The sequence below is a fragment of the Peromyscus leucopus genome, chromosome 1 (assembly GCF_004664715.2).
Source record: "Peromyscus leucopus breed LL Stock chromosome 1, UCI_PerLeu_2.1, whole genome shotgun sequence".
Taxonomy (NCBI): domain Eukaryota; kingdom Metazoa; phylum Chordata; class Mammalia; order Rodentia; family Cricetidae; genus Peromyscus; species Peromyscus leucopus.
The window spans coordinates 147,905,914-147,930,454 of NC_051063.1; the positions used below are offsets into that span (position 1 = coordinate 147,905,914).

A 24,541-nucleotide genomic window follows, 5' to 3' on the forward strand; every position below is an offset into this window, starting at 1 on the left:
ACTGGAGTTGCAGATAGTTGTGCGATGCCATGTGGGTGCTGGGAATTAAACCTGGGTCCTCTGGACGAACAGCCAGTGCTCTTAACTACTGAGGCATCTCTCAGCCCTGCCATTTGAATTTTTATTGACCACCTTTTTGTCAATGCATAAACTGCCAGGGTGTTTCAGCCTTGAGGTTCGTCCTTGTGTACATTCATTATCAAACTTGTGGGTCACAACCTATTCCCCAAGCCAGGTCCCACTACCTGTCCTCAAGAAGCCAATTAGAAGAGCCAAATTAAAAGCAGAAAGCAGCCGGGCGTTGGTGGCGCACGCCTTTAATCCCAGCACTCGGGAGGCAGAGCCAGGCGGATCTCTGTGAGTTCGAGGCCAGCCTGGGCTACCAAGTGAGCTCCAGGAAAGGCGCAAAGCTACACAGAGAAACCCTGTCTCGAAAAACCAAAAAAAAAAAAAAAAAAAAAAAAAAAAAGCAGAAAGCAGACCAAGGACATATGTGAATTGGGGACGGGTGGCCCAACCTGACCTGGCATGGGTAGTGGCCCCGAGTTCCATAACATTTCTAGGCTCTTTTTTGCAGGTGTGGGGAGTCTTCCCCATGGTTCTTATAGAGCTAAGGTGCATTGTTACTTGTGTGTCTGTTTCCACTTGAAATGTTAGCATCGGGCTTTTAATATAAGAACACGGACAAGAACAAACAGCACAAACATGGGTGGTCTGAAGGTGGAAACAGAATAAACCATCGTGGTAGCTAACAGAACACTCTAATAATAATAATAACCTCAGAAATGAAGGGACCTTTGGGAAGATCCAAATGAAAACACAGCCTACTAGTGTGGGGTTTCCTTATTTATCCAGTATTTCCATTCTGTTTCGTTTGCTTGCTTGCTTGCTTTGGGCTGTACCAGAGGACTGATCCTAAGGACTTCCATATATGCTAAGCTAGCCCTCTACCAATGAGCTGTATGGCAGTCTTTCCCATTCTTAAATCGAACAGCCCACCTAATAGCCACTCAGGCTCTCCTTAACACCTTCACTTTATTTGCTTTTTATTTTGAGACAGAATTTCACTAAATTGCCCATGCTGGCCTTGAACTTTTTTTTTTTTTTTTTTTTTTTTTTTTATTTTTTTATTTTTTGAGACAGGGTTTCTCTGTGTAGTTTTGGTGCCTGTCCTGGAACTAGCTCTGTAGACCAGATTGGTCTTGAACTCACAGAGATCTGCCTGCCACTGCCTCCCAAGTGTTGGGGTTAAAGGTGTGCACCACCACAACCAGCCAGCTGGCCTTGAACTTTTGATCCTCCTGCTTCAGCCTCCCAGGTCACTGAGATTGTAGGCTAACACCATCTGGCCCGGCTTGTTAAGCTTGTAATAGTGGACAGAGATTATCCATTATTGTATTTAATTTCCAACAGAATTTCCATCGTGATAGGTGCTTACCACGTATCTTTTAACAATGATGTAGCACAAAGTAGTTCCTGCTTTGTAGTTAGAATACCCCATCTAGCCCGGTGGTGGTGGTGGTGGTGGTAGTTAGTGGTGGTGGTGGTGGTGGTGGTGGTGGTGGTGGTGGTGGTGGTGGTGGTGGTGATGGTGCTCACCCTTAATCCCAGCACTCATGAGGCAGAGGCAGGCAGATCTCTAAGTTTGAGGTCAGCCTGGTCTAAAGACCCAGTTCCAGGACAGCCACAGCTACAGAGAGAAACTGTCTTGAAAACCAAAACCAAACCAACCAAACAAAAATACCCATCTATAAAATGAGTGCAGTGTGTTTCTCTCTATATAAGACCTTGAATTTTTATTACATCAGATAGTTTAATACATAGCTTATTGTGACACAGTAAAGTAGAAAATATGTTTTAGGTTATAGCCACTTTGAGCACATAGGTTATGTCTAACAAGATGACACCTGGGAAAATGCCATTTTAGAATAGGACACACGTTTTGAGATTGGGGTGAGTCAAAATGGCCTACCTCAAGTGAAAAATACATAAATTTAGGAATGATATTTGGGCATATGGAATGGCATTGGAGTAGCATTGTATTTTGATACCCACCACCGTAAACCTTCCCCGTATGTCAAGATCTGTACAGGGAAGTTGGTCTTACTTTCCTTCTTCTTTTTCGTGTGTGTGTGTGTGTGTGTGTGTGTGTGTGTGTGTGTGTGTGTGTGTGTGTGTCTGTCTGTATGTCTGTCTGAGATTTGAATTCAAGGCCTTGTGAATGCTAAGTTCACCCCACAAGCCCAAGGCTAGCAAACCGGATCATTTGGATAACCTCAACTGCCTGAATAGTTAGGGTGCCATTTTGCCAGTGAAGAACTGAGGTTGGCGTTTGACTCATGTCTGCTGGGATCCAGGCCCTACACTGTTAGGATCAGACACTGGCAGAAGGCAGAGCACTCTGGGTTCTAGTCTTGCTTTTCCCACTGTGACCTTGTGTGGGTCATGTGACCTCTGGCTCCTCTTATTTTTTAAAACGAAGTATGTGAATTTTATGACTTCGGAATTCTTCTCCAGGCTCAGAAGCTCCTGCAGACAAACTGTATTTTACAGATAACTTGCTGCAACATCTTTGTTTCTTTGTTTTGTTTTGAGACAAAGTCTCTCTAGGTATCCTAGGCTGGCCTTAAACTCATGATGTTCCTTCTTGGCCTGCCAAGTATCTATCATTATGGATTATTTACACACAAAATCAAAATTATTTGTACATCAAAGTCATTAGGAAATGACTATCGATAGTCTATTAATTGAAAAAGTTATTGAACATAGCACTTTCGATTCATCAGTTTTGTCTTCCTCAGTGTACCCGGTATTCATGGTAAGGAGTAAATATGTGTGATTTCTCTAGTGATGGTATTTTGAAGTGCTGCCTCTGGGTGGTGGTTAGGTCACTGGGACAGACTCCACAAGAGTGGATTGGAGAGAGGAGTGGATTGTTGCTCTTAGGAAAAAGACTCCTGCCCTGCTCTCAACTGTGGGAAGACAGAGCGAGAAGAGAGCCATTTCCATTTCAGAAGCAGAGCCCAGAGCTCAGCTCACACCAGAGCCACAATCCTGGATTTCCTATCTTCAGGACTACAAAAAATTAATCTCTAGCTAGGTGTGATGATGCATGCCTTTAATACCAGCACTTGGGAAGCAGAGGCAGGTGGATCTCTGTGAGTTCCAGGCCAGCCTGGTCTACATAGTGAGTTCCAGGACAGCCAGAGCTACTTAGTAAGATCCTGTCTCAAAAAACAAAACAACACACACACACACACACACACACACACACACACACACACACACACACACACACCCCAGAGAGAGACAGAGAGTCAAAGAGAGAGGAAAAGAAAATGAAAGAAAGGAAGAAATTTCTATTGTTTAAGTCTCCAAGTCTGTGGTATTTTTGTGATATCTACTTGTGGGAGCCCGTTTCCGGGTTCCTTGTGGCTTTACCCAGCATGTCCACTTAGAGGATGATTAGGACCATGGGCCTGAGTGCAGGTGTCTGAGATGGCCTGCACTTGGCTGTGCTGGGGGAGGAGGTCTTTTGCTCCACCCCTTGGCGTCTCTATAAAAACCCTGGGGCAGAGACAGTCGGGGCCCGTTGGAATAGGTTCCAGGCCCTCTCGAGGCTATCCTTTATTTTCTATCTGTTTATCTCCGCAATATTCTCTGTAATATAAATCTTTCTATCTAATATTTCCTGCTGCTCACACTCAAGAAAACTCTGGGGAGCTGTGGGGTTGGTGGGTAAACGCCCCACAGGAACTCAAAATCATTAAGACCACATCTTGACCTCTCTCAGCAGAGTATTCTTTGTGACTTGTGATCTGGAAAGGCAATGGGGAGCTTCGGGGGCACCCCGAATGTGGTGATGGCTGGAGGTGCAAAGGCAGGTGAGGAGACCCACACCCATAGCCCACAGGCACGGACTTGCCTCCCTGGCTATTTGCCCTACACCTTCCTTAAGGTAGAATAAAAACGGAGCAGCCAACACGTGGCTTTATATAAACCAAGTTGAAAATGAGAGCTTCTTCCTGAGTGTATCTTGCCCTTTAGAGAATCGTTTCTTGATGCTGTTAATAGCACTTGACTGAAAGGTACCCTTCAGAACATCATTTCTAATTCCTGAATCACCTCCATGAATTTCAGATACTATAGTAACAAGGACTTTTTGCTCAAATGAAATGTCTTCTGTGTGCTCAGAACAAAGGAAAGAAGAAAAGCAAAGCTTCGTTGCTGGGGATGAGGGGAACCAGGATGGGAAGATGGGAGAGACTGAACCCCTGTTTACCTCCTGTACCAGCTCTGTGTGTCAGCTTCCCACTTCTGTAAGAAAATAAAATACCTGAAAACCAACTTCAGAGGAAGAAGCATCCGTGTGCTGGCTGGATAGTTTGATGTCAAGCTGACACCAACTGGAGTCATCAGAGGGGAGGGAGCCTCAATGAAGAAAATGCCTCCAGATGATCTGGCTGCCCACAAGCTTGTAGGGGCTTTTCTTAATTAGTGATTGATGAGGGAGGGTTCAGCCCATGGTGGGTGGTGCCACTCCTGGGATGGTGGTCCTGGGTTCTATAAGAAAGCTGCTGAGTAAGCCATGAAGAGCAAGCCAGTAAGCAGCTCCCCTCCATGGCCACTGCATCAGCGCCTGCCCCCAGGCTCCTGCCCTGTTTGAGTTCCTGTCCTGACTTCCTTCAGTGATGGACTACAATATGGAAGTGTAAGCCACATAAACCCTTTCCTCCCCAAGTTGTTTTGGTCATGGTGTTTATCACAGCAATAGAAACGTCTCCGTGAGCAAGACCCACCCTCCCGAACTGAAGAAATGTATGGTCAAGAAGTTATCATTGAAGTTAAATGGTGGCCGACATGTACAAGGAATACTACGGGGCTCTGATCCCTTTATGAATCTTGTGATTGATGAGTGTGTGGAGATGGCAACTAGTGGGTAACAGAACAGCATCAACATGGTCATCCGAGGAAACAGCATCATCATGTTAGAAGCCTTGGAAAGAGTCTAAACGATGGCTTTCAAGCAGAGGCATGCACATCCCTCCCCAAAGGACTGTTTGACTGTGGTGTAGAATTGGGTCATGTACATTTTCATATAAAACTTGGCTAAATAAACTTTTGTGATACTCAGAAAAAAACAATAAAGAAAAAAATAACTCTAACTAGTACAGTTCACTTTGTTTCATAGTCTCAGAGTCTGCAGCCCATGGGTACTTGGTCCTGCTGCTTCTGGACCAGTGGCAAAGCAGAGCATCAGAGTGGAAGTGTGTGGTACCGGATACCTCCTAGCTCTTTGTGTCTGGAAAACAGGAGGTGGAAGAGAACGAGCTTGGATCCCAAAGTTCCCTGCACGGGCAAACTCCTGATGACCTAACTTCCTCTAACTAGGCCCTGCCTCCCAAAGGGCCACCACCCCCTTCCCATGGTGCCATGGGCTGGAGACCCAAGACTTTAACCCATGAACCTTTGGGAGACATTTCAGATCTGAGTCATAACACACCCAAGAGGAACCCAGTGCTTCTGCAGCACAGAGCTGCAAAGCTTCAAGGGATGTGGGTGGAGCCTCCACAGCGATTGGGCCATTTGTACTAGAAAAGCAGAAAGCATCACTCCTGCTTCTTAAGTCCCTCTCCCTCTCCCTTCCTCTTTTTCATTTTCTTCCTGAGAGAACGCAGACTGTTCTAGTTTGTAGGGTTGCTGCATCTCAGATGCATCTGGTGATATTTTTTTTACCTCTTTCTTTTTTTAATTTTTTTTTAAAGATTTATTTATGTATTATGTATACAATGTTCTGTTTGCATGTACCCCTGCCCAGTAGAAGAGGGTACTGGATCTCATTATAGATGGTTGTGAGCCACCATGTGGTTGCTGGGAATTGAACTCAGGACCTCTGAAAGAGCAGTCAGTGCTCTTAACCTCTGAGCCATCTCTCCAGCCCTCTTTACCTCTTTCTTTTCAGTCTACTTTTATCCCAAACTGTCTCATTGCCTCCCACCCCATTTTTGTTTCTACAAATTCTTTTTAAGTTCCCTAGTCTGCTTCTTCTTTGGTTTTTTAGTTTCAAATGATGGTTTGTATCTATGTATACACACATACACAGATAATTCTGAAGGTCAGAGAAGTTAACTCCAAACACTGGAGTCTTGCAGGCACTACAAATTACATTGGCTATCAACCAGTGATTAAATCTGAGTTGACAGGTTCTGGGAGGTCACCTTAACATTGTGCCAGGGGAAGGGCAAGCATTTCCACCATGAAGACAATCTTCTGTGGTGGTTGGAAAGAGAATGGCCCCCATAGGCTCATATGTTTGAATACTTGGTCCCCAGTTAGTAGAACTGTTGGGGAAGGATTAGGAGGTGTGACCTTGTTGGAGAAGGTGTGTCACTGGCGGTAGACTCTGAGGTTTCAAAAGCTCAGGCTAGGCCCAGTCTCTCTTTCTCTCTCTGCCTGCTGTCTGTGGATGAGGATGGAATCTCCCAGCTACTGCTGCAGTACCATGCTCGTGTGCTTCTCACCATGAAGATCATGGACTAACCCTCTACAGTAAGCAAGCCCCAGTGAAATGCTTTCTTTAATAAGAGTTGCTTTGGTCATGGTGTTTCATCACAGCAATAGAACAGGGACCAAGACATCTTCACATTCTGTAAATCGTAGCATAGTACTGGCAAAACAAAAGTACTTCCGGATTAAAGAAAATAAAATGGGAGAGGGGGCATGATGAGAAAGAAATCTCTAGACTTCTGAGTCCAGGTTTTTCTGATGGTACAGCTGATGGTGATTTCAGGGTCACCTGTCATGTGTAAGTTTGGTAGAGAAGAATGACACACGGAAGCAGCCTGGCTGGGCTTGGGGATTTTGCAACACTTGCCTTGAGCTTCAGGTCAGTTCTTGGCTGGAATCCACTTGGGATCCTTTCACAAAGGCCGTGCAGTCACAGCTGACCACCATCCTGTTCAGATATGCTGTCATCATGGTCAATAACTGTCTTCAGTGGAAAATGTGTGTGGAGTCCGGAGCACTCATCTCCCTGCAGAAGCCTGAGGAATTCCGACCCGTAGGGGATTTCCAGAAACCATCTGACATATCTGTCTGTGAGGTAGATCTGTTCCTCCCCAGCTGCTAGACTGAAAGATAGCACTTTCCACACATCAAAAGTCCAGGCAAGATGGCGAAGAACCTGCTCCTGCACCAGGGAAGGGGGACAGCCATCTTCCTCCTCAAGCTCTGCCCCTCCCCTCATCTACTTCCCATCAACCCAGTACTGCCCACTAGTCCTACTCTGCCATTTTTCTTCCTTTTATGGAACAGGCACCATTCAGAAAATTTTATTTATTTATTTATTTATTTATTTATTTATTTATTTATTATTTTTATTTTTTGGTTTTTTGAGACAGGGTTTCTCTGTGTAGTTTTGGTACCTGTCCTGGATCTCGCTCTGTAGACCAGGCTGGCCTCGAACTCACAGAGATCCACCTGGCCCTGCCTCCCGAGTGCTGGGATTAAAGGCGTGCACCACCACCACCGCCTGGCCAGAAAGTTTCTTATTTGTAAACTTAAGTAATTTTTATATACTAAAATCCACTCGCTGCTTCAAACTTCGTCATTCCATGTTATAGTTACAGTGACCATCCCTAACCCAAAGTTGGCAAAATCCTTTCTATTATTAGTTTTACATGTATTAAGAAGTAAAATTTAAGTCTATAGAGGTCCAAATTCTGGCATGGTTGCCTTCGCCTGGGAGACCCGAAGGAGAGTGTGTTCCCTGTCTGGTGGAGCTTCTGGGGGCCACTCTGGTGTGTTTCCCCATGGGTGTCCCCTTCTCTTCAGTCTTTGTATCTGACATCATGTCAGCTTCTTCTTCCTCTGACAGGCCTCCATTTCACTTGGAGAAGAGCACTTGTCATCAGATTTAGGTCCCATCACAAGAATCCGGGATGAATGGCCCCACCCCCATCCCTGCCACTCCCAGGTCCTAAATATACCTCCAAGCACACATTCTAATGGGTAGGGCCTGGGATTGGTCACGTTGCAGGGCAACCGTGGAAGCAAAATGACACTGGTTTTCTTTTTCTTTCTCTCTGCTTTTGTCTTGTTTTGTTTTGTCTTTGCAGACAGGGTTTCTCTGTTTAGCTGTAGTTGTCCTGGAACTCAGAGATCATCCTGTGTCCACTGAGATTAAAAGTGTGTGTCACCACCCCCGGCTTACATATTGGTTTTCTTCAGCAAGATTCACAGCAGTCTGTGGTGATGTCATGCGATGCAGATTCGTTATCGCGACTTAGATGTAATCTCTTTTTGAAAGACACCACTGACATTTTATCAGTATGCAATGCAGAATAGCATTGTGTAAGCCATTCCCAGCAAAGAAGTTTTTATGTCAGAAGGTTTGAATTTTGAGTAAGGAAATTGCTTTCAAGATCCTGAAGATAAGCACATTTACAGACCTTGTGAGACTGTGTGTTCCAGAGCTTTGAATGTCTTTTTTTTTTAGGAATGTACTTTATTTTACTTTTGATATGTTGATAAGTAACTCCACAGGACACAGATTCCTCTTACTCAGTTTTTATGTTAAGGCCGTTATGTTAAGGATGATGTCTTCGGAGGAGAAATAGAGCCAAGAGTGTGTCACTCTTAACCAGGGTGGTAGGGCACACATTTAATCCCAGCACTCGGGAGGCAGAGGCAGGCAGATCTCTGAGTTTGAGGCCAGCTTGGGCTACAAAGTGAGTTCCAGGACAGCCAGGGCTACGCAGAGAAACTTTGTCTCAAAAAACAAACAAAAGAAACAAAAACAGCAACAAAAACAAAAAACAAAGCAGCCGGTTGGCCACTCTTTATCCAACCTCTGTGTGTATATATTTATATCTGTATATCTGAGCGTGTGTGGTATGCATCTGTACACATGAAGAGACCAGAGGTCAGCACTGGTGTCTTCCTCTGTCACTCCTTTCTTAGTTTTTGAGGCAGGGTCTCTCACTGAACCTGGAACTTAAATTTCAGAGAGCCCCTTGTGTGCAGCAGTCCTTTCCAAGATTGAAATCGGCTGTTCTGCAGTGTAGCTCATAAAGACAGGAAGTAAACAACTCAAAATAGCTTCAGGAAGTCCCTGAAACTGACCAGATTGTCTAGCTTCTTCCTACCCCAAGAGTATGTAAGCAGTAAAGACCCCTTGTTGTGGGATATTCCCTAGCCTTTCTCAGGGAAAGCTTTTAAGCATAAAAACAAAGTTCTGGGTTGACATACTTCGGTTAACAAGAACAATTAGCCAGAAGTGGAACTACAGATGCCCAAAAGCAAGATTAGTACGTTTAGAGACTTTCCTAGAACTATGGACTTTGATGGATTAGGTCTTTGTTTTCATCTTTGGCAGGTGGTGCTGTCTATGTGCTGAGTTTTACAACGTGGACGACACTTCCATCATGGAGTCAGTTGTGCTGTTGGGGGGTGGGGGGGAGCTACTAAGGCCTGGGACCCTGTTATAACTCCCAGACAACCCCAGTAGCCTGGCATAAGCAGAGACCAGCTGAGCTGCTTGAAGAGTTGATCTACATGGCCAGTTCTAGACCAACCAAGGCTGTAAAGCAAGGGATAAAGTATATTTCTTTAAAAATAGTGTGGTGGCTTTAGTCCTAGTATTTAGGAGGCAGAGGTAGATGGATATCTATGAGTTTGGGGCCAGCTTGGTATACATGTTCAGTTCCAGGCTTACATATCTCAAAAAAAAAAAAAATTAGAGAGAGACTGTCACCAAGTGCACTATATCAACATTGGTATCCTGATGGTGATATAATATGTATGTCTACAAACCTTTACCAATGCATGACACTGGACAAAATGAATAAGACTTTTCTCAATATTCAGCTCCCTCTCTTTCTCTCTCTCTCTCCATCCCTCCCCTTCTCTCATATTAAGTTATGTTTAATTGTATCCCCTGTGTAGGTTCTTGGATCTACCAACATAAAAAAGACATTACATATTTCTAATGGGATCCTTTTAGTTTCCTCCTTTTTCTTTTCTTTCTTTCTTCTATTTTTCTTTTTTCTTTTTCTTTTTTGAGACAAGGTTTACCTGTAGCCCTGGCTGTCCTGGAACTCCATCAGTAGACCTTGAATTTAAGAGAGCCGTCTGCCCCTGCATCCTGAATGCTGGGATTTAAGGCATGTGCCACCATGCCGGGCTGCTGATAGCACCTTTTTACAACTGTGTTTGCCCATCTCTAGCTTCCTTCCTCCCTGCAAGCAAACCCCTAGTCACTGGACATGACAGATTTATCTTTCATTCCTAAAATGCTGTCTTTTCAAAATGCTGCCTAAACAGAATCAAGCTTTCTAAGCAGTGTAGAACTTTGGGAATTGGCACCCTTCATCATAATTTCCTAGTGACTGATCTAAGTTATTGCAGATCTTTCGTGTGGTTCTTTGTATTACTAACAGAACACAGTTGGTTTGACCAGTTTACTGGTTGGAGAAATGCTGGGCTAATTCCAGTTTTGAGATACACTGAATGCTACTGAGAACATTTGTGTGCATGTTATGCCACAGAAATGAAGAACTTCAGTCTTCATTTCTGTGGCATAAATGCCCAACGGTGCAGTTTATTACTAGGTCTGGTAATTGTGTGTTTAGTTTATGGAACACTGCCAAACTGTTTTCCAGAGTGACTGTGCCATATCACACCACCCCCTACCACCAGTATTTAGGTGATCCTGTTTTTTATATCCTCTTCATCATTTGATGGTGTCAGCAAATAGGTATATTACTTACAGATTCGTGGTTTTAATTAGAATTCTTCCGAGGGCTAGTGATGGCTGGTGATGATCACCTTGGAAGAGCTTGCTAACCATCTGACTGTCCCCATCAATGAAATGTACTTGTTTCTTATTTGGATTGTTTTTCTGCTGTTGTGTTTTGAGGATTTGTTATGTAGTCTAGTCTTGTTAGATATGTGGTTTACAAGTATTCTCTCTTAGTTTGTAGCTTGTGTTTTCTTCCTCATGGTCTTTAGCAGAGCAAAGAGTTTACATTTTGATGTTGTCCAGGCTTTTTTATTATTTCCTTTTGTGAACTTTCCTATTTGGTGTCTATTCTAATTTTTGTCTGGCTTTAGAGACCAAAGATTTTTCTCTATTTTCCCACCCGCTAATGGCTTTTTAGTTCCACTCTGAACCCTCTGGTCCATTTTGTATAAGGTGTAGAGTTCTTGTCCCGACTTACATTTTTATCGGGATGCTCAGTTGCCCTAGAACCCACTCTTCACGGGAATTTCCTTCCCCCACAGAACTGGTTTTGTACCTTTGTCAAATATGGGCATATTTCTGCAGATTCATTCTGGGATCCACTGGTTTTCTTCTGTGTACTCTCTGTTGGGATATTTGCAGTCTTGTCTACTACAGCTAAATGGTATGTCTTGAAGTCTACTAGATTACTCCATAACTTTTTCAAAATCATTTTAGCCATTTTAATTCCTTTGCATTTTGACTGGCATGATTGTTTAAATATTTGATAGAGAAGGGCAGTGGTGGTGCATGCCTTTAATCCCAGCACTTGGGAGGCAGAGACAACAGACAGATCTCTGTGAGTTCGAGGCCAGCCTAGTCTACAGAGCTGGTTCCAGGACAGCCAGGGATAGAAAACCCTGTCTCGAAAAACAAATATATATATATATATATATTTGATAGAATCTGTGTAGACATAACAGTCTTATTAAATAAGAAACACAGAGCCAAATGCAGAGTTAAAAGCCCAAGAGGTCAGAGCAGTAGCTAAGAGCTAAGACTAAAAACCCTTTCTTACCCCTCGCTGCCACTGCCGTCCTTCCCCTCAGAAAGAGACCTACTTCCTGTGTGTCTGTCTTTTTATTGACTTTCTGTTCTGCCTTCTTATTGGTTGTAAACCCAACCACATGACTTCCTCATCACTGCCTGTCTATACAGACCTCCAGGTCTCTATGGTTGGTATTGAGATTAAAGGCGTGTGTCTCCAATGCTGGCTGTATCCTTGAACACACAGAGATCTGCCTGTCATGTGATCGGGATTAAAGGTGTGCGCTACCACTGCCCGGCTTCTGCTATGGCTTGCTATTGGCTCTGACCCCCAGGCAACTCTATTTGTCAACATACAAATAAAATCACATTTCAGTACAAATGAGATATCACTATAAATCTGTAATGATACTTGGCTTGAGATATTTTTGTTGTTTCCCCTTTTTACTTGTGTTAGTCTTGCAAAGAATTTATAGATTTTATCAACATCCCAGACCCAAGAAACAGCCTTTCTCATTTCTCTTTGACTTCTATCTTCTAATAGCAATATTAATGTCTGCTTTTACTGTCTTTCTTTTGCTTCAGTTGGACTGGGTTTTCTCATTTCCCACTTTTTTTTTTTTTTCTTTTTGAGACAGGGTTTCTATCTGTAGCCCTGGCTTTTCTAGAACTTGCTCTGTGTACCTGGCTGGCCTCAAACTCATTTTCTTGCTTTCTTGAGGTGTGGGATTAAATTGTTAATTTGAGACTTTTCTGCTTCTTTTCCTTCTTTTTACAATGCCGGAGATTTTACAATGCCCAAGGTGTCTGGTGTGTGCTGCACAAGCACCCGTCACTGAACTACATCCTGGCTCTTCCCTGTGTTTTAACATTACTCTAATTGCATCTCAATGTTTTAAATACACACACACACACACTTTTCCAAGATAAGGTTTCTCTGTATAGCCCTTACTGTACTGAAACTTGCTCTACAGACCAGGCTGGCCTCAAATCCAGAGATCTGCCTGCCTCTGCCTCCTGAGTGCTGGGATTAAAGGTGTGCGCCACCACCATCTGGCATTCGGTGTTTTTTTGTTGTTGTTTTGTTTTTGCTTTTGTTTTGTTTTTTTTTTTCGAGACAAGGTTTCTCTGTGTAGCTTTGCGCCTTTCCTAGAACTCACTTGGTAGTCCAGGCTGGCCTCGAACTCACAGAGATCCGCCTGGCTCTGCCTCCCAAGTGCTGGGATTAAAGGCGTGCGCCACCACCGCCCGGCGGCATTCAGTGTTTTATATTTTCTAAAAAGATGTATTTATTTATTAGTATTTTTTTTGTGTGTATGTGTGTGTGTAGCCCCATGGGGGCATGATCTCTTGGAGATGAAGTTACTGGTGGTTGTGGACTGGCAATTATGGGCCTCCTGACATGGATGCTGAGAACCAAATCTGCATCCTTTGGAAGAGCAACAGGTGCTCCTAACTGCAGAGCCATAGCTCCAGCTCCATTAACATATTTTCAAAAATGCATTTCTGTTTTCAATAAATGATGTATCTTTTGTGATTTCATTTGAAAATTCTTATTTGACCCATTTGTTATTTCCTTGCTGTTTGGGGTTTTTTGATACAGTGTCACAGGCTGGCTGTGAACTCCCTCTGTAACCAAGGCTGACCGTGAATTCTTGATCCTCCTGCATCTACCTCCTGTACGCTGGGATGACGAATGTGTACCCCACCTTTAGCTGGCCCTTGCCTGGTTAGCAATGCTGTTTCTACATGGTCAGAGATTGTTTTTTTAATGTGGCTGCTATTGTTTTCTAATTGGATATCATTAATGGCAGAGGACGCCACATACATGATTATAGTTATGTGAACTTTTTGAGACACGTTTTATGGCCCCAAACACGGCTTTTCTTGGTGACACTTCCATTGAGCACTTGAGAAATGTTGCCTTTGGCCCAGGTTGGGTCAGCAGTCTGTTTTGGCTTCTGCTGGGCTGTAGGGTCGGTTGGCCTTTCTCGGTGCTGGGTGTCTGAGGGAGGACTGAAGTCCACCTAGGATGATTTTTTTTTTTTCAAGACAGGGTTTCTTTGTTTAGTCCTTGCTGTCCTGGAACTCACTATGTAGACCAGCCAGGCTGGCCTTGAACTCAGAGACCCGCTTGCCTCTGCCTCCCAAGTGCTGGGATTAAAGGCACCCAGCTATTTGACACATTTTATAGTAGTAGCTGGAGATGTAAAGACACATTTTAACAAATTTAGCATTAGTAATACAATAGCTACTGAGCATTCTGACAGGACTTCTTCCTTATATATGACGAACTGATGTGCTTTATTTTGCCTTTTTATTTTTGTGGGTTCAAATTTTTTTAAATTTAATTTTCTAATTGTCTACAAGGCAGCTAAGTCTCTTGGAAAGGCATTCATTTACGCCACTCCTAGGTTTCGACACCAGATGAATAAAAGAAAGAAAGAAAGAAAGAAAGGAAAAAGAAAGGGAAGGAAAGGAGGACATGACTGCTCCTAAGGAGTTGAAGTCTTTATTATAGATATAAGGGAAAGCACAGACAGAGACATCTGGAAGAGTACAGAGTGAACATGGCCAGCAGACTGAACTGGGCCATGGGAGGGGAGGGGAGGGGAGGGGAGAGGAGAGAGCTAGAAGCCAAGAGGCCAGGAGTTCGGGAACCAAGAGTGGTAGCCAAGAGGCAGAGGCTGCCATAGCCAAAATGGCTGGGTTGTATAGGGATCAGAGAAGCTGGGGGAAGGGAAGCCCAGCCCAGTCTGGAGAGTTTAGTGTAGGGGGCTGGGTGTGCTAGCCAGGATGTCTCCGCAGCAGGTACTGAGGATGCAGAAGAGGTGCTGTTGGACAGCATCCGCTTTGATATGATAATAGGCACCTCCGATAGCCATTTGTCCTGTGTTTCCTTAAGACCTAACATTGTTCTTTTATTTATTTATTTATTTATTTATTTATTTATTTATTTATTTATTGGCTGCCCTCCCCCATACCTTCACCCCCTCCCCATATCTACAACTGTTATAGTCATCCCTTCAGGAAGTGGAGCCCAGTTCCTCTGCCCTGAACGTGAGGGATTTAGGCATTCGCTCCTAACCGAATAAGGCTGCAGTGATGGTGTATGGTATAGGCTGGTTACACAGAGCATCGGGTTTTTTCCCTCTTGGATCAGTCTCGGGGCATTCACGCCGCTCCTGGGGTGGTCTGGGTGGTGGAGAGCCGAGATCTGCCATCAGCTGTGCTCTAGAGCTATCTGGAAAGCCAATCTAGTCTTCAGCTGATGTGGCCCTGGTGCCTGTGTGTGCTGCCGCCACTTTGTAAGAGCCCCTGGGCCACAGCTCCATCCAACTGAACTGCTCCCAGGTGCCTGGCTTCCTGAGCTCATTTCCTGCAGGATTCCGAAGGCTAGGCATACCATAAAGGAAGAAATGTCTCTCTTAGCTTCTGAGGTTCGGGGGTCTGAGATCAGGACCTCGAGAGGCCTGGTTGCTGCATGGGAATGTGGCAGAAAGATCACGTGCTGACAAAGAGTAGACTGCTAGCTCCAACCTTCCTTCCTCCTCTCTGAAGTCATTCATCCATCATGGCCCCACCCTTGTGACCTCATCTGACCCTAGAGGCCTCTCAAAGTTTGGACCTTCGAATACCAGGATTGCGTTTATCCCATGAACTCTAGGGAACCATAGTACCGACCTTTAGAAACTGTATGAAATACTGTTGAGTTTTGTAGATCTAGTCTTTCTATTTATTTATTTTCCAAGTCCACATGTACGTGCATGTGTGTATTCATTTACGTAAATGCACGTGCGTGAGTGTGTGTGTGTGTGTGTGTGTGTGTGTGTGTGTGTGTACAGCACATATGTGAGGGTCACAGGACAACTTGCAGTCCTTCTGACCTTGTAGATTCCAGGGATGGAACTCGGGTTGTAAGGCTTGGTGGCAGGCACTTTTTGTTGTTTTAAGCCACCAATTTTTTGTTTTGTTTTTTTTTGTTTTTAGGGTATGTATGTGTGCGCGCACGCGCGTGCGCATGTGTTTGTGTGTGTGTGTGTGTGTGTGTGTGTGTGTGTGTGTGTGAATGTGTGTGAATAGATAATATTTCACAGTAGGTTGCAGTAAATGGTCACTGACTATTTACTGCTTCTTCAGGCTTTCCTATGACTTAGTGACGTGTTCTCAGATGACAGCTGGCCCTTTAAGCTCCAGGCTCCCGGTTTCCCTTCACCTCTTCAGCTGTCTGGAATGAGTAAACGAACGGGTCTTTTTACACGATCTGCAGCGGTCTCCCCTGTGTCCAGCTGACTCCGTGTTTAGTTCCCTCACAGTCCCGATCTCAGACCATTTGATGAGTACAGGAGATACTGACTTTCTGGCTGTGTCGACGTGCCCCGTCAGGCCCTGGAGGAGGACCTGGCAGAGAAAGCAGTGGTGTTTGTGTGGGACTGAGTGGGGGGGCGGGCAGCAAGGAGGTGCTAGGAGGACCCTCCCTGTGGGGTGGACCGGATGGGAAGGAGACATCAGACGTGACCAGGTGGGAGATCCGGTCCGCAGGCCATAGGCCAGTTTAATTGTTTTTGAGACAGTTTCACCATAGCCTTGGCTGGCCTGGAACTGGCTATGTAGACCGGGCTGGCCTCAAACTCATAGAGATTTGCCTGCCTGTGCTTCCTGGGTGCTGGGATTAAAGGCATGTGGCACTACACCTACCTCTAATTTCAATTAGAAGTTAACTTTGAAGGCATATAGAGAGAAGGGAGCTGGGCATGCTGTTCCTGGTGGTGGTAGGTGAGTACTAGCATGCCCGAGGCCCAGTTTCATCCTTATGATGACCACAGTAAAAAAGAAGACAGGAAGTCGGGCAGTGGTGGGGCACGCCTTTAATCCCAACACTTGGGAGGCAGAGTCAGGTGAATCTCTGTGAGTTCGAGGCCAGCCTGGTCTACAAGTGAGTTCCAGGACAGGCTTCAAAACTATACAGAGAAACCCTGTCTCGAAAAGACAAAAACCAAACCAAAACAAAAAACAAACAAACAAACAAAAAAAGACAGGCGCTGTGGCCAGGTGTTCCTTACATATCAGCGGAGGGTAATGTAGACCCTGTATTGAAGGTTGTGAGAGGCAAGAAGCGAAAGATGCAGAGACAGGACTCAAACAGCTGAGGTGGTGTGTCCTGGGGTGGTCATTTCAGCAAGTCGGCAGTTGGTGGTGATAAGAGCACCCTCTGTGTTCCAGGGAGGGTGTGTGTAGCTGAGAGGCAGAGGACACAGGCAGGTTGGGGCATGTGGGCGAGCTGCATTCGGACCTGGGACCTGCGGGTGACCTGCGGGCCAGCGTGTCCGGCCGCCCTACAGCAGCGGAAGCATCTGAGATAGAGCAGTACTTTGAAATTTTGAGGGTTGCTCTTTCCATTTGGTCTTTGTCTCTGTTTCCGCTCAGAGTTTTAGGTTTTTAAGTTCATCTGTTGGTTTGCTTTTGCGGTGCTGGGGGATGGAACCCAGACTGTGCACATGGTAGGCTAGCACTCACCCACTGGGCGCCAGCCCCGGACCTCTCAGAGTTTTTTGCTGTGTCTCCAGGGTGAACTCATCTTTCCAATTTCTTGGGAGATTTCTCTCTCAGGGGCTTTTGTTTCTCTGGACTTCCTGGGGCGAGCAATTAACTGTAAACCATGGCTTTGATGCCAGCCTCTGCTGGGAGTTCAGGAGAGGGAGGAAGAGCCACAGCCTTGCTTCTTGGTCCTCCTGCATTCACACTTCCTGGTCTATCTCTGGTGTCACTTTAGTGAGGTAGCAGTAGGGATAAATACATATGCAAACTCTCAAATTTCACCGTCATATCATTAAATATAGGTTTCTCTTGCCCTTATGGAAGGCTCAGTAGTGTTTGGTCTGGCTCTGGCTGGTTTTCCGTTTTTCTTTTTTTTCTTTTTTTTTGGTTTTTCGAGACAGGGTTTCTCTGTGTAGCTTTGCGCCTTTCCTGGAACTCACTTGGTAGCCCAGGCTGGCCTCGAACTCACAGAGATCCGCCTGCCTCTGCCTCCCGAGTGCTGGGATTAAAGGCATGCGCCACCACCGCCCGGCTTCCGTTTTTCTTTTTGAACCCAGAGATGATATTTGACGTAGGTCTCAGGAAGTCAGTCTTCTCTGTCAAAACGTTTTCTGCACTTGGCTTTTGAAACACTCTACTCCAATCTTCCTGGCTGCTTCTTCTTAGTCGGTCTCTCTTGGACTTGGCACCGCTGGCTCACCCCCAGAGCCTGGTCTTGGGTCCTTTCTCCTTATCTGCGCTCATAGCATTGTGAGCTCACCCCGCTGATTGCTTTAAATTATATGTTTCCTTGACTTGCAGTTTCTCCCACAGTGACCTCTTCCCTGAAGTCCGGCTTCATCTGGCCTGCAGGCAGCCCCCCGGGGCCCGCAGCTGTCCTGCACATGCCTCTTACAGAACACCTGCACACCTTGCTCCCGCAGCCCCCACACTTGCCTTCCCACAGTCTCCCCGCTCAGATCAAAACTGTTTTCCTAAGCACCGGCTTCTTTCCATACGCCGCATCCACCTCTGATCCCTGTTCCTTTTACCTTGAGAATACATCTGCGGTCCACGGGTGTCGCCTTCCCTGACAGTGCCTGGCCCAGCCACCCGGAGCTTCCCCAAAGGTCACCTAAAGTGCCTTATGGCTGGCCCCTGTGTGGGTTCTTCCTTCTCTGTTCAGCACCCGAGGTGTATTTTAACAGACTTGTGTTTATCTGACCCAGAGAAAAGCATGGTGTGCACACTCCAGCCCGGCTTGGCTGATTCCTTCACTTCCCCCCTCTCCGCTCTCCCTGGCCTGATTGCCCTCCTCAGGCTGGCCACACCCTCTTCCACCTTCAAAGACTGGTCATCACTGCCCCCTGTGCCAGCCCCTGTGCCCAGATGTCTCCTTAGTGAGGCCTTCCTGAATCTACAGAACGGACTGCCCCTCCCCCATTCCATGTCCTCGTCACCTTATTTTTCTCTCTAGAACTTTCTACCAATCCAAAATTGCACATATTGTTCTTTTTATTCCGTCTCGATCTTCCTCCCCAACAGTGGAAACTGAAGAGTTCAGAGGGGATTTTTTTTTGTCTGTTCTTCGCCACGGGGGCCCAGCATGTAGCCTACATTAGCTGCTCAGTAATGGAATTTAGACTGGACGCTAACTTCTGTCATCTTGGAAGTGGTTAACTTCTCTGACCTTGTATTGATTTAATAATTGAAACTAAAGAGCGCCAATAAAGAGCAACCTGCAGCCAGACTGACAAGGAGCAAAGGGCAGTTTGGCAAAGAGATGACCTATTTTGCTCATCTTTAAAAAAAAAAAAAAAAAAAAAAAAAAATTTCTGTGTCCTTTCTCATCCACTGAATCCTCACAGTACCAGAGTCTGTAGAAAGCAACAGTTACACTGATAAGACCCGGTTCTGAGAAGTCAGGGTTTGTCCACGAGCAGGGAGTCGCAAGCTGGCAAAGCCCGCGCTATTGTGTGATATTTCAGAACTCAAAGGCTCTTGTTTTTCTCTCGCAGAATGGGTGACTCGGGCTGATGAAATGGGTCAGTGTGTGAAGTCACTTGCTGCCAAGGCTGGCGACTGGAGTTTGATACCCAAGTCCCACGTGGTACAAGGAGGGAGCTGATCCCCACAAGTTGTCCTCTGACTTTATCACACATTCAGTAGCAGAGGAAGGGACACACACACACACACCAAACAAATAAATAAATGTAATAAAAAAAATTGAAAACAAACACACTTCTTTTTTTTTTATTTTAAAAAAAGCTTTTTCGTTTTACATACCAATCCTGGTTCTCCCTCCCTCCCCCCCTCCCCTTCTCCCATCCCCACCCCCACCCCACCCCTGACTTCCCCTATCCTACCCACACCCACTCCCCAGAGAGGGCAAGGCTTCCCCTGGGGAGTCAGCGGAGTCTGGCATACTAAGTTGAGGCAGGACCAAGCCCCTCCCCGCTGTGTCAAGGCTGAGCAATGTATCCCACCACAGGGAATGGGTTCCAAAACGCCAGTTTTTGCACCAGGACAAATCCTGGTGCCACTGCCAGGGGCTTCCCAAACAGATCTAGCCACATAACTGTCTCCCACACTCAGAGGGCTTAGTTCCGTCCTATGCATGCTCCCCCGATGACAGGCCAGAGTCCGTGAGCTCCCACCAGCTTGGGTCAGCTGTCTCTGTGGTTTTCCCCATCATGACCTTGACCTCACTTGCTCCTGTGACTCCTCCTGCCTCTCTTCAACTGAACTCCAGGAGCTCAGCCCAGAGCTTGGTTGTAGATTGCCTCATCTGCTCCCACTGGTTACTGGATGTAGGTTCTATGATGACAATTAGGGTAGTCACTAATCTGATTATAGGGGAAGGCCAGTTCAGGCACCCTCTCCATTGTTGCTAGGAGTCTTAGCTGGGGTCATCCTTGCGGATTCCTAGGCATTTTCATAGCACCAGGTTTCTTTTTTAACCCTCTAATGGTTTCCTCTACCAAGATATCTCTTTCATTGCTCTCCCTCTCCCTCCTTCACTCCACTCAGCCACCTCAGTCCCTCCTGTTCCCATCCCCTCTTCTCCCTCTAACCCCCCCCCCCCCCGCCCCAGTTTACCCAGGAGGTCTTATCTCTTTTCTCTTCCTGGGGCCATCCATGTATCCCTCTTAGGGTCCTCCTAATGGCTCTCAGCCATTAAGAACACTGGCTGCTCCTCCAGAAAATGAAGCTTCCCAGCAAACCCATGGCAGCTCACGACCATCTGTAATGCTAGTTTCACCCACTTTTGGCCTTGACAGGCATCAGGTACACACCTGATGCACAGACATACATGCAGGCAAAATACCCATGCATTAAAAAATAAATAAATAAATAAATAAAATAGCTGGTGTGGTAGCACGTGTCTTTAATCCCAGCACTTGGGATGCAGAGGCAGATGGATCTTGTGAGTTCAAGTCCAGCCTGGGCTACAAAATGAGTTCCAGGACAGGGCTACACCAAGAAACCTTGTGTCAAAATAATAAAATGATGAGGATGAGGATGATGATAATGATGATGATTGTGATGATTTTAATGACAACAACAACAATAATTTTAAAAAACTGCAAAGAAATGGGCAGCTTAAGAAACTGGTCCTTACTGCCTGGGCAGTGTGGGTATGCCGGCAATGGAAAGTGGCTCCTTCTGAGTTTGTCCCCAGAGATTTGCATGCCCAATATGGAGTGGCTTTTCTGCTCTTGCCTCTTGAAGCATCACTGGCATCTACTCTCATCCCTCCCTTCAGATGGAATGGGCTGACTTGGGGCTCCCAGTCAGCGTGTTCCAGATCAGGAAGCCTCACTTTATCCCCAGCATGTAGAAATTAAGGGAATTCTTAAGGAGTTTCTTGGGTTAGAAGCCCCAGGGATACCAATGGATCAATTTATGATCTAGTTTAGTATCTATAAAATAAATATATAATTATATTCTATTATTATTAGAAAACAGAGGCCGCAGACTGTAATTTGATTCTCAATAACATCTAAGTTATAGTTAAGAAGGATATTAATTGTATTAAATTTTTTTATTATATTTTTTCATTTTAGGTGTGAGTGTTTTACCTGCATGTTTGTGTGTGCACCACATGCATGCTCGTGCCCTCGGAGCTCAGCAGGAGGGTGTTAGAGAATTTGATCCCCTGGAACTAAGTTACAGATGGTTGTGACCCACTCTGTGGGTGCTGGGAATTGTACCCAGGTCCTCTGCAAGAGCATCAAGTGCTCTTACCAACAGAGCCCTCTCAAGTGCTCTTCTTACCTGTGGTGCCATCTCTTCAGCCCATAGAAACTGTATTTTCAAAGTTACTATTACTTCCCCCCAAATAAAGGCTATAATCGCCACCCGCTTAAAATCTTGAGAGTGTATTAGTTTTGCCGCCTCCGGATAGCAAATTGAGACACAGAGTCAGGACTTCATAGCCTACCTGTGACAGAATATCCCTAAGTCGAACTAATTGAGGACAGGGAAAGTTGAAATTAGTAGAAAGGTAAAATTACAGAGTGTAAAGAGACGCAACCTTTCTGTGCTTTGCTTTGTACTTGACCCCAATTAAACGGCAGCTAAGTCTGGCAAAGTACAGGTCCTGCAGGGTGGGCCTCCTTTAACGAGCGGTCCGGAACCCTTAGTTAGCAGTTTGTTTGTAAATAGCAACAAGTATAAATTATTTTCAGCGAGTTAAATATTTTTGCTGAAATATCTCCCCCACTGCCGTGCTGCTGAGAAAGCTTTGGGATGTGGGCCAGCTGAACTCTGACAGTCCGGTCCGTATCACACAGCCCCTCCTCTGTGTAAACTGGAGAGCTGCACCACCCCGACCCCACCCCACCCCATGCAGCCTGGTCACCCTTGGTGGTGTGGGAAGCGACAGCCGTCCTGTTCCTAGAAGAGACGTCCTCAAGCTGGCACCTTGTGAAATGGATGTTAGGGACTTCGCAGTACAAGGATTTGTCTTCTGGGGTACACGGTTGCTATTTCAGGCTTCCTCTGTATCCTAGGGAAGCCAGCCCCAGGTCCCCAGCACAAGTTCAACGTGTCTTCTTGTCTGTGTGTCTGTCCTTCACCCTGTGCCTGCTCCCCACCCCCCCGTGACATCCCAGGCATTCTGTTAGGTGTGACATGCACTGTACCCCCAGGATGCACTGACCAGATCCTCCCCGCTTCCCCACGCTCCCACCCCCAACTTCCCAACCTAGTTATCACCATCCACTTTCAGGTCTGCTTTTGTCAGCTTCCACATACAGGAGAGGGCTTGTGGTGACCTGTCTTTCGAGACTGGCTTAGTTTTAACTTGGAGCCCTCCACTTCCATCCACACTGCTGCAAATGAGAAGATATCTTTCTTCTTTTCCTTTTTTGGTTTTGGTTTTGTTTGGAGACAGACTTTCTCTGTGTAGCCCCGGCTGTCCTGGAACTTACTCTGTAGACGATCATAGTTAATGGCTGAATAAAACCCCATTGTGTATTTATACCATATTTTCATTTTCTGAGCATTCATAGACTGGTACTGAGGCAAATCTGAGCTATTATGAAATGCAGGCTTGTTCTTTAAGTTGATTTCATTTCCTTTGGATAGACACCTAGAAGTAGGGGAGCTGAGTCATTTAGTAGTTTTATTTTTACTTCTCTAGTGATCTCCATAATGGCTATACTACTTCATGTTCCCACCAACAGTATATAAAGTTCCTTTGCCCCGCCCCCATCCTCGTCAGCATTGGTTATTTGTTGGTGGGGGTTGATGATAGCCATTCATGCACAATTCGAATGTAATCTCATATTTTTTTTTTTGGCTTTCATGTCCCTGGGGGCTAGTGATATTGAGCATTTTTCATATGTTTATTGGCCATTTGTATTTCTTCTTTTGAGAAAGCTTTATTCAGATCATCTGCCCCCCCCTTTTTTAGCTAGAGTTCTTGCTTTTTGTTATTTTGTTTTTTGAGGTGCTTATACATTCTGGATATGAAACATTCATTTCTTTTAGTAGCTTCAGAGTCTCAGCTCTTACCTCTAGTTCTTTGACCCAATTTCAATTGACTTTTTACTCTATCTATATCTATCTATCTATCTATCTATCTATCTATCTATCTATCTATCTATCTATCTATCTATTCTGGTACAGGGTAAAAGACAACTTACAAGCTTACATCTTCTGCATGTGGCCATCCAGTTTTCAAGCACCGTTTATTTTAGAGGCTGTCCTCATCCCTGTGTGTGCATTTTGGTGTCTTCGTGGAACATCTGTTGGCTGTAGAGGAGACAGTTTATTTCTGGGATCTCTATTCTGGTTATGAGTCCATTTTTATGGCAATTTCATGGTGTCATGGTCACCGTGTGTGTGTGTGTGTGTGTGTGTGTGTGTGTGTGTGTGTATGCGTATGCGCGCGCACACTTGCATATACACACACACACAATAAATAAATAAATAAATAAATAAATAAATAAATAAATAAATAAACATCGTTAAAACATTCTAAGCTGGGCGGTGGTGGCACATGCCTTTAATTCCAGCACTTGGGAGGCAGAGGCAGGCGGATCTCAATGAATTCAAGGCCAGCCTAATCTACAAAATGAGTTCCAGGACAGCTAGGACGGTTACACAGAGAAACCCTGCCTTTAAAAATCAAGGGGGGGGGGGGAAGGGGAGAAAGAAAGAAAGAAGGAAGGAAAGAAAAAAGAAAACATTTTAAAACGTTTGCTCTCAGGCAGGCAGAGGCAGGTGGGTCTCTGTGAGTTCAAGACCAGCCTAGTCTACAAGGTTAGTTCCAGGACAGCCATAGCTACACACAGAAACCCTGTCTCGAAAAACAACAAAAACAAACAAACAAATAAAAAGATTGCTTTGGTTAGTTAGGTCCTTTGTGCTTTCATATGACTTTTAGACTTATTTTCTAGTTCTTTGAAGAATATGATTGGTATTTTGATAGTTTATAACTGAATTTTCAAAGCAAGTCTCTTTGAGCCATTTTAGCAATACTAATTCTTCTGATCCACAAATGTGGAAGATAGTTCCATTTTCTTTGTATACGTCTTCTTTAATTTTTTCATTAGTGTTTTGTAATTTTCATTGTAGGGAACTTTTCCTTCCTCAGTTAGGTTTATTCATGAATATTTTAATCTACATCGTGACTGGAATTACTTTGACGATTTCTTCCATAGCCAATCCATTACTGATCTATACAAAATTCTCGTCTTCTGACACTTCTCTTTGTACTTTGGGTTCTTTGAGAACTGAGACCTTCTT

At 45.1% G+C, this 24,541-nt stretch overlaps 1 protein-coding gene and 1 pseudogene across 5 annotated transcripts in view; both read left to right on the plus strand.

Moving 5' to 3' along the window:
- The window catches only part of Tjp1 (tight junction protein 1), a 259,549-nt gene that overhangs the window by 132,143 nt on the left and 102,865 nt on the right, over window positions 1-24,541 (plus strand). The window lies entirely within an intron of this gene.
- On the plus strand, window positions 4,724-5,624 carry LOC114695490 (annotated as a pseudogene).